General features: G+C 30.1%; 1 long non-coding RNA gene across 1 annotated transcript; it reads left to right on the top strand.

Moving 5' to 3' along the window:
- Window positions 1-6,887: 6,887 nt before the first annotated feature.
- LOC114171177 lies at window positions 6,888-8,752 on the top strand. The gene is made up of 3 exons (XR_003601372.1): window positions 6,888-6,990; window positions 7,098-7,182; window positions 8,520-8,752. It is a non-coding gene; the product is annotated as an uncharacterized LOC114171177 (long non-coding RNA).
- Window positions 8,753-10,394: the final 1,642 nt, after the last annotated feature.

The raw sequence follows: 10,394 nt of genomic DNA, 5'->3' as shown, positions 1-10,394 counted from the left end.
AAACATTTCTCTTTGTTTCAACGAGGGTATACATGATGATTGTATTTCTCACTTATATTTAGAATATTTGATCTTAACTTTATTTGATTATAATTGAGACTAAGTCCAATGTTATAACTGAATTTTTCCCGATTGCCGTTATTTGAGACTCAATTGAAATTATTTATTAAAATTATTTTTTAACCTTGCTAGATGGTATGATAGGCTTTAAACAGTTTGATAAGACTTTAGACGATTTATAAATGTATAGAATTCCACTAGACAGTTTGATGGACCATTTAAGTGCTAACTTTTGATAATATATAAGCTTTTGAATTCATACATATTGTTTGGATGTTCATGTGTTTTGATTTATGCTATTAGGATTGTTTTTAAACGATTGTTGATAATTCAATTTTATTTATTAATTGAAATTCTTTTTAGCTTGCTTAATGCTATTAATTTCTTGTTTGAAGATGAATGAGATATTTAAGGAATTGATCGACTCTTGTTTGAATAATTCGAATCAATTTAAAAAGTGAATGAATAATAATTATGTGGTAAATGATGAAGAATTGAATTAATAAAAGAGTTAATTTTCTTTTTTAATTGCTTTATTCTCATTCAGATGTTATTGTCTTTTAACATCAACAAAATTCCCTTTGAATTTAGTGCTCTTTCAAATTTATGCTTTCTAAATTTAAATTACTGAGATTATATATGATTGAATTTATTGGACACAATTTTGGGTTAATTAACCCATTAACTTTCTAGGCAATAGATGGTATACTATTTTAAATTTATAGAAATACATTGCATGGATTTTCAAGAAATGATTTCCCATTGACATTTTCTAAATCAAATTTGTATTTTTAATTAATTCAGCATTTCCAAGCAGGTATATATTCTTCCTAGTAGTAGATAAGCAATTAACAAAGCTCATTCTTCAAATGTAATAACAACAAAATCTACCTGCCTGGCCTCAATAGTTCTTAATACACACTATATTTTGTTTAAGTTATTTAACTTTGAGTATGTAATTTTGAGCTTATAAACATGTAAAGTACAACCATTTGAGTTTTAAGGATTATTTAGTCATTTCATAAATAGAAAAAATGTATTGTATTTTTTAAACTTAATTTATAGGTTTTATAATTTGAAAATCTATGATACATGGATACGATACGTGTATTGGATACAACACGTATCTGATATGTCGATACATTTATCTTGAAAATAATAAAATATGATACATGATATATATGTAATATTTGAGTATTGAAAAATGTATAATAATTCTTAAAAATATAATAAATATATGATTATTATTGTGTGAATTTAAATTAAAACCATATGTACTAAAGTCTTTAATATAAAAAGATATAAATTATTGTTATTATAAAAATACCACTACAAGAAAACTTTTAAATAATAACTAATTTTAATAACAAAAAATATGTTAGAGACCAAATTTCTAATTAGAGATCAATTATTTTAGTAGTCAAAAACTTGGTAGTTAATGTTTGTGACCAATTTAGAAACTAATTTATAATATAACTATTTTAGTTATCAATTTAGAGATCAATTCTTATTTTTTGAACTATTTTAGTTGCAAATAATGTTTAGTTTATAAATTGGTATATAAATTGATCACTACAGTGACTAATTATTTTTTGTCACTAAAATTGGTCATTATTCAAATATTTTCTTGTAGTATACTAAGACTTTGTAAATTAGATACTTAATTGATAAGAATCGATAAAATATCCTAAAATATCGAATACGGATATGTGTTGAACACGAATACGTGACCTAAATTGAATTATCGGTACATCATAGTTGAAAATCAATAAAATTAATTCTTTAATTTTTGAAAACACATGTTTTGCCACTCTCGAGCTATTGACAAAATAATAGATAGTTTGTAAAAAAAAAAACACAATTTTAAATGTTTAAAAACTGATTTCAGTGAATTTGAAAGTACAAAAGTTAAAATCAAGTTCAATCTGATTTAAATATAAACTCTTTTTTTTCCTGTATATATGAATCATTGCATAATGAAAGTTTGCCGGCATTAAAGTTATCTTGAAGCCTTGTATAGAAAAAAAAAGAAAAAAGAAAAAAGGAAAAATGTTGAAGCAATAAAGAAAGTTGAATTAGACAAAGAACAGAAAGGTAGATGTACCAAATTTGAAGGGTCCTCAAAAGATCACAGTCTGAACTGCAATGCTTCAACCTTAAAGCAAGACTGAGCCTTTTGAATGAGGGAATGGTCAAAGAAAGAAAAAAGAAGAAAAGGTGAAAAAAATGTGGAAAACAACAGTGAGAGGAACATTGAATTAATGGCACTAGCCATGGGAAGAAGAAAACAACATTGAATTTCTAACACTGTCACTATTCACATTAAAGTCCTCGTGCTAATTCTCAAACCTACGTACATTGTTAATGCTTATGTTATTAACTTAGTACACCCTTTCATGTCTTGTCTAATTAAATTTTATTAAGTCTAATTTAAACTTATAAAATCCGTAAAATAGTATTATATTTATTTATATATTATAAATTTATTTTATCTTTAATTGATATGAAATTTTTAACATTTTATAATTATAAAATAATTGTGTGATAGAAATTTCAAATTTTAATTTTATAGACTAAAAAAGAGTACTTATTGGAAGTCACTCTTTCAAATAGATTTTCATGTCTTGGATGCTTCACCATGAGAATTTCGGACTAAGAAAATGATTCCAATTTATTTCAACAAATAGAAAAACTTTACATTGAAGAAAAACTCTAAAGATGGTGTAAATGGGGGTAGTTACAAAATGCTGTGAAGGTGTTAGTTATTACTAAATAAAAAGTGAAGCTAAGAAGTCTTATCAAAACTCATTAGAATAGTTCTCTAATGTACTTTAAAGTAAATGATTGTTAATTACACTAATTAGTATATAATTGTTTAATATTATCTCAAGATGAGATTTGTACCACTCCACCCATATATTAATTCAATGAATTTAGCCAAAAGTGTGTTAAAGAGGATTTGTGATTGAAGCATGAGTATGGTAACAATGACCAAATGATGGCAAGAAGAGGAGAGTTTAAAGGGTGTGGTGTGGGCTCATTGACTTCTTCATTTGATGTATACCAAAGGGGATGAATTGGTGGGGTCAAAGGAGGAAGAGGAACATGATGATTAGGATGAACCATCATCAATTGAAAAACCCTAATTATTGTGAAGCTTGACTTTGCACCCTAATTGGGGTGTTTGTTTGCGGCTAAAGGTTGGATAGGAAAATGTATCTTCCCATAATCATCATGCCACACAAGAGGAACATAAATCAATGAACTTTTCAAATGGCTAAGCACAAATAATTTGAGGTTTATCATACCCTAACATGACATGAAGAGTCTTCCTCAATTTATACATCTAGAACTTTCTTCTTGAAAGAAATAAGAATAATTTAGATTAGTTATTAAATTTAAGATGGTGTATTTCATTCCAAAAAAAAAAAATTGAAAGGATGGTATCTTGTCATTTTCTTTTATCAACATAATCAATGTTACTTAGATCCAATAAATTCCTCCAATATTGTAAATTGGAATTAATTATTTTCACTTTTAATTATGTTTTTTAATATTATTCACCTTAATTATGTTATTAAATATCTTCTTAATTGAAATATTATTCATCAAATCTTATCACTTAAAAAATCTTGAAATAAAACATGTTGGAGGTATGGGATAAGAGGAAGCTCATTTTGTAGAGAGAGGATTTTAATTCTAAAGAGGATAATGAGTCAGTTCAAACTACAAGAAAATCTGGTTGAGATAGGTAAAAAAAAGTTAATGTTAAATCTTCCAAAGCAAAGATTTCTAAAAAGCACTAATTTTTAAATGCCTTTTGCATATTGTATCTCTTAATATGTTGAGGATTTTGATTATTTAGCTTTAAATTCATACTCGTATTGCATTAATTTACTATTTTTTCTCTACGTAGTTACTTAGTTTTTTTTATAGTAAGTGTTTTTGTCCATGTATACAATGTATTTTTGTCAAGCTTTAGCCAACGATATTTTTTTTTATTTTTATGATAATAATGCTTAGCATGAAAGCTTATTTGAAAATGAAATAGGGTTAAAAAAATATTAAAAATAAAAATTGAAATAATTTAGGACTTAGGTTTCAAAATAATTTTAAGGAACAAACTAATAAGAAAAGATTGAATTCAAAGGTCAAATTGAAAGTGACATATTATGAAGTAATATTTTTGAAATTAAAAGATAAAATCCGTAACAGATACTTGGTATCCGCGAGTATCTATTAACTGTGGATAACATGTATCAGGGATTTTAATGCCTGTTTATAAACAAGGTCGAGTGCAGCTATCATATTATCCGTACATGTGGTATCTGTTATCCACAAAAAATTAAAATTAAAATTTAATATATATTTAATTTATTTTTATTAGGTTATATTTAATTAAAATTAAATTTTAATTTAATTTAATTTTAATTTTATTTTATTTTTTGTAATTTTATTTAGGTTTTATTTTAAAAGTTTATAAAATATTTTTTTTAAATATCCGTATATGGTGGAGTAACAATATCTTATTTGCATCACTAAAGTTTCAAAATAAAAAGTAAAAATAAACTTTCATAAACGAAATATATTTAATATGGAATGATAAGTTGTAATAAAAATAAAAAATAGTATAAAAAAGTGAAGGGTGTAGGGTAGACATTGATGAAAGGCAACATGATAACATAAGAATAGGGTAGAGCTTCTTGAAGACACACTACGTAGTACCATACACTCTTCTTTCTTCTAACATCTTCAAAATCACAAGGACAATAATTAATGCACAAACAACACCACATTACACTTAAGTCATTATGCTACAAGACAACAAATGAAATTAAAGTAGGCTCAAATGGAATATTCAAGCAAAATTGCAAGGACAACTTCTTACTCCACCTATCACCACCATACAAAAAACTAGTAGCTAATTAACAATTTATTTGTGATAATATATATATATATATATATATATATATATTTAAATAAGAAATTTATGTTGGATATTCTGTATAAAATCTAAATTAGAAGAATTTCTTGAGACATGAAAAAGTCATTGTCCTTAAGAATTTATCTGTTGTATCCGGTCAAATCTTCCAAGGTATTACAGAAACATCTCGAATATTCTGAGGATCTTAGAATCTAGCAAGGTAACTCTTTACAGAGTATCAATAAATCTAAGATCTTAGATAAAGAGTACATAAAATAACAAAAGGGAGTGAGAAAACAAAAGGAGAGAGAAAAATAATTAGGAGCATGAAGGTATCTTTGGAGGGAGAATATGACAAGTATTTATAGGTAAAGAGAGGAGTTAAGATGACAACAACAATCAAATTTATTGTAAATGACCAAATTAAAGGTTATGGCAGTGATGTTCAAATCCAAAAAAATGCTCCTGCAACTTTCATATTGCAATAACAATTAAAACCTTAGTTTTTACACCAATTTATAACTTGCGCTTTGAGTTATAAACATACAAATATATTGAATACAGTATATTTAAAAAAAAAAAAAAAGGTCTTGTGTTTTTAAGAAGAATGAATATTGATTCTTGCATAATATATGTTTCTTCTTCTTCCTCCTCGTGAGTACACCATGGTTTTGATATAACATCAACAACCTAATATTCAACTAGAATTTAAAGTGTGTTTATTGCATCGATCATTAAATTTTATTTTATTCCAACCAACTGCTTCTATTCCATCAACTTGATTAACACTTAAACAAATACTAAGGCACCAATATCAATGTAAGGTTCTTCTAAAATATTAAATTCTACTATCACTTTTATTTTACTCATGGGAGACACATACATACACATTCATTGGAATAATTATTGTTTACATTTTCTTGGTCCAAACCATAATTAATGGCTGTCTCCTAGGCTTATAAAATATAGTACCAAAATGTTTGGTATTCGTAGTGCAGGTCTTTAGGGTCAACACTATGATATATATATTATCTACTATATGCCTCCCAAGATTCTTATAATCTTTATCACCTATGGTGCTAAAAAGTTACCACATTAACTTTATCATTAAATTTGATATTTCTCATTGCAATGGTGATAGTCAATACTCTCTATGTACATGAATTATGTCCCTAGCTAGGGTTCTTCATACTTGGAATCCCTCTTTTCATTAGCAAAAGAAAATTGTGCATGTTTCAAGTTTCTCAAAGAACATATTAAAAGAAGAAAAAAGTAAATAAATCCACATTAGTGCTATTTAGTTTTAATATATCAATTATATTATATTATTTGTATTGAACTTATAATGTTTATTCACAATTCACTCAAATATGATAAATATCGAAATATTAATTTCATCTTAAATACTTGATTATGTAGTTGTCTGCATGGAAGGTATAATTAACGGTTTTGTACATAAGATGTCATATTATAACTTTTGGAAAAAAGTTACAATTGTTTATTTACTGGATCATTAAGATTTTATTTGCAAATCTCTGTGTTTATTAACCATAGTATTTATTATTCAAGCACAAAAATAAATACGTCACGAAATTTAGAGAAAAAAAAAACACACTTTTATGACAATTAAGGCTATTAATTTGTAACAAAAACAAATATTACTTTTTATGACAAGTGTATCATTAACCATCATAAAAAAGTATCACATTCTATTTAAACTTATAATCAGACAATCTAATTTTAACAATCACACAAAATAATGAAAAAAACATACTATATATGTAAGGCCCCATTTTCTTTTTCCAGCCCAAAAGTTTAGTGGGCTGCCCCTAAGTGGGCCTAAGGGTTGGCCCAGGGTACATATGTCCTTAAGTCTGCCCTAAAACCCTAGGGTGCCCTACACCTTTCAGAACCTTGGTCCTTGCTTTGAGCTGCAGCCGCCACACACCTCTGCTAGGGTTCCGCCCCACTGTTGTTGAGCCAGTTCGAAGTTTCCCCTACTCCAGGTAAGTGCTGTGGCTAGCCCATACTTGTCTCTATCGTACATTTCGTTCCTTTCATAGCTAAGGTTCCAAGTAACCCATACTGTGCTCCTGTCTCGCCATCTCTCCAGTTCTCCCGTTCGTTCCTTGAAGCTGCGATGCTCGTACGTTCGGTAGCGAGGGCTTGTCGGAGTGTTTTGCTAGCTTGAATCCCAGGTACGGGAAGTTAGGGTTCTAGTTTCGGGTCCCTTTTGAACTGTTATGAGTTATTTGTTGTTTGTACGGTTGGATCTGTCGTTTGGATGTGTGAGAGTGCTTTGCATGTGTGGTTTGGCCAGAAAACATGGCGGTACAGCGAAGAACAGTGGCGAGACCTGCTAATCTCGCCCAAGCGAGTCCATCTCGCCTAGGCGAGATGAAACAGGGAGCTCACCTAAGCTTTTTGCGCGAAAATTCGCCCGGGCGGCTCGCTCAATTTTTGAGCGAGCAAGCAACTCGCCCAAGCGAGATCCCGTGTTGCCATGCCCTTGTTTTTTTTGTACTCTCGCCTAGGCGAGGGGGAGGCTCGCCTGAGCGAGCACGTCTCGCCTGAGCGAGACCCCTCAGCCTGAGCGAGATGCTGGGCGAGACCGTGCTGTGTTTTGGATGTTTGATGTTTCCCGAGTGATCCATGTTGGTTGAGTATGATTGTATGATGATGAACATGTATGTAATGGAGCATGAAGTATATGTTTGGCATGATTCATGAATTGTGGATGAATGGGTTGGTATGAGACTTAGCATGTGAAATGAGTATGCAGTTTGAAACTAAAGGAACATGATATTGATATGAGACTAGGCCCCAGACTCATTGGGGTGGTGATGATTAGAGGTATGGGTTTGAGATGTAATCGAGATGAGGAATTAATTTCAAGGGTTGATATGGGATTGGAAAAACATGATTTATTATTCCCTTATTGCTATTTTATAAATATTGGTCCGTGTCAGTGTGTAATTCCTTGGGGTCTCTAGGTGAGACCTCCGGGGTTGCGCTTCAGTGGTCGGGACGTAATTCCATGGCCCCTGTTAGTGGGTGTTCATGGTGGTGCCCCATCTGTATAACTAGGTAAGGATTCAAGGTAAGGTTGCATCCTGACGCTCCGAGGAGTCAGTTAGTCTCACTTAGAGCGGACTGACTCTTGTGGTGGGAGTAGCAGGAGGCCTGAAACTCACTAAGGGCTAACCTTGTGGTGGGAGAGATTTGTTTCATTGTAACACTGGTAATACATGGCTCAGGATCGAGCAGCTCAGGTTCGAGCAGGGGTACCCACACAAGTGCAAGCATCCGCTGAATCCGACCAAGTTATACGTATCCGGATGAGTCGAGTCGAGTCGTAGTGTATTGAATAAAGAGTCATAACATGTTTGAATGCTATGTGGATGAGATAGTGAAATTATATTTGATTGCATGTGGAATATGTTGATTGGCTCTAGCTTACCCGTTTTGTTGTATGTTTGTGTTGTATGTGGCCGTTTTTCCTTGCGATGATCATCAACTTGGTTGATGGGAGCAGTTGGGCGAGGTTCTCAGAGTCAACAAGCGAATGGTGATTCCGCTACTTAGCCATCTGGGCTGGAGTCTTCCTTGTGTTTATTTAGGGCCATGGCCCATGTATTTCTTTCCGTATTTCTACGCTACATTCTACGTTGTATCCATATTCAACTATCCTGCTTTTGTTGGCATCGTGGTGTGCCTAATTTTGTAGGGGTTGTGTTAGGGACCCCAAGACTACTCTGCAGTACTATTATCGCGTGACGTTTTCTTTAATTTCGATTAATAATTAAATGGGACGTTACAGTATATCCTACGTATCTAATCTTAGTATTGAAACTGATGTAAAAAAAATATTTTAACTATCATAAAAAAAAAATTGCATTAATAATAGATATTCTCTAACAAAAATCTATTATTATATAGATCCTTGTGTGGTATGTAAATACGTATGTGATAAATGAATTACCTGTGAAAAGCATAAGCACAACAAAAGATAGAGTGACACAATTTGACTATTATTTGATAATTTTTACAAAGATAAATTAGTCTTAACAAAAATAAATTTTTATATTTCTAAAAAAAAAGTGAATAATAATGAAGAATGATATTAAATGATAGTAATAAAAAAGTGTGATAACAAAATAGGAGTATATTAATAAAATAGTTATTTGGAAGAGCAGTGAAACACTGAACTCATAGTTGTTCCTATGAATTATTGACATTGATGTTTGTACAATTGTCCCTCTTTGGAATCCATTTACCGACAAAAAACACAATAGAAGTTTATAATTCCCTACACTCCTTTTCAAAGCAAAATTATGCGCAATGAATTCAAACATGTCATAAGCAATGAACAAGAGGTGACAAGTAAAAACAAAAATGACCTCTCAATCACTTTGATGCCAATCTGGAAATATTTGTTCTTATCTCTCCATTGCACTAAAATCTCATCAAATGTCCTATGCATAAATACACTCTTCATATTTCCTTTTTAGATATATAAATTAATCACTTCATCTATCAATGCTTCATTCTAAAACAGCAAAACACTAACTCAAAATCAATATCTTAATTACTTTGTATTTAGATCAAACTTGTTTTCCTTGATGGAGACACCCTTTTCTATGTCGTCTTAGTTGTATTTTAAGGAAAAGAAAACAGGACAGTAAGATCAAATCATTTTCTTTTGTTTTCTTGGAAGAAATTTTTTATTGAGCAGTGTTTTTTCTCATATAATATAACTCACATGACATCCACTAACATCATATATAATTTTTAATATCTCTTATCTTTCTCCCTTACCATCAATTACTTGCTTTATTGATTTTATTTAAAGAGAAACATGAAAGGAGACAAACGAAAACAGTGAATACAAATATATTGTAGGAAAAAATATATAATCAAATAGTATTGTTTTTTTTTATTAAAAACCTTGTATTCATTATCAAGTTACATGATTTAGTATATAAGAATGGTAATGATAATTTTTCCTGTAAAATTTTCACATCAGTTTGAGAAAGTTATTAATCAGACTTATACTTCTTCTGTAGAAATCTTTTCTGTTAAATTTAATCAAAGAAATATAACCATTTTCATACTTTTTCCAACTTCAAGTTCTCATACATTAAACATTTTGCTTCTAACAAACACTTCAAAATAAAATTTTCAATTTAACCCTTCTAATGAAACTGAAATTTAAACACAAAAAACTATGATACTTCTTAAAACATCACACAGAATCTTATACCTAGACAACCTTAATCAAAACCTAGCTTTCTACCACATCATTAAACTTGTCTGCATAGACTACCACAAATTTCAAACCATAAATCAAGAAATTTATGTCAGATTTCAGTGGTTAGCTAGTCTTAGTGGCATTAAAGAATTATATAGA

The sequence above is a fragment of the Vigna unguiculata genome, chromosome 2 (assembly GCF_004118075.2).
Source record: "Vigna unguiculata cultivar IT97K-499-35 chromosome 2, ASM411807v1, whole genome shotgun sequence".
Lineage (NCBI taxonomy): Eukaryota > Viridiplantae > Streptophyta > Magnoliopsida > Fabales > Fabaceae > Vigna > Vigna unguiculata.
The sequence above is the reverse complement of the archived record's forward strand: the minus strand, read 5'-3'. Positions and strand labels throughout refer to the sequence as shown.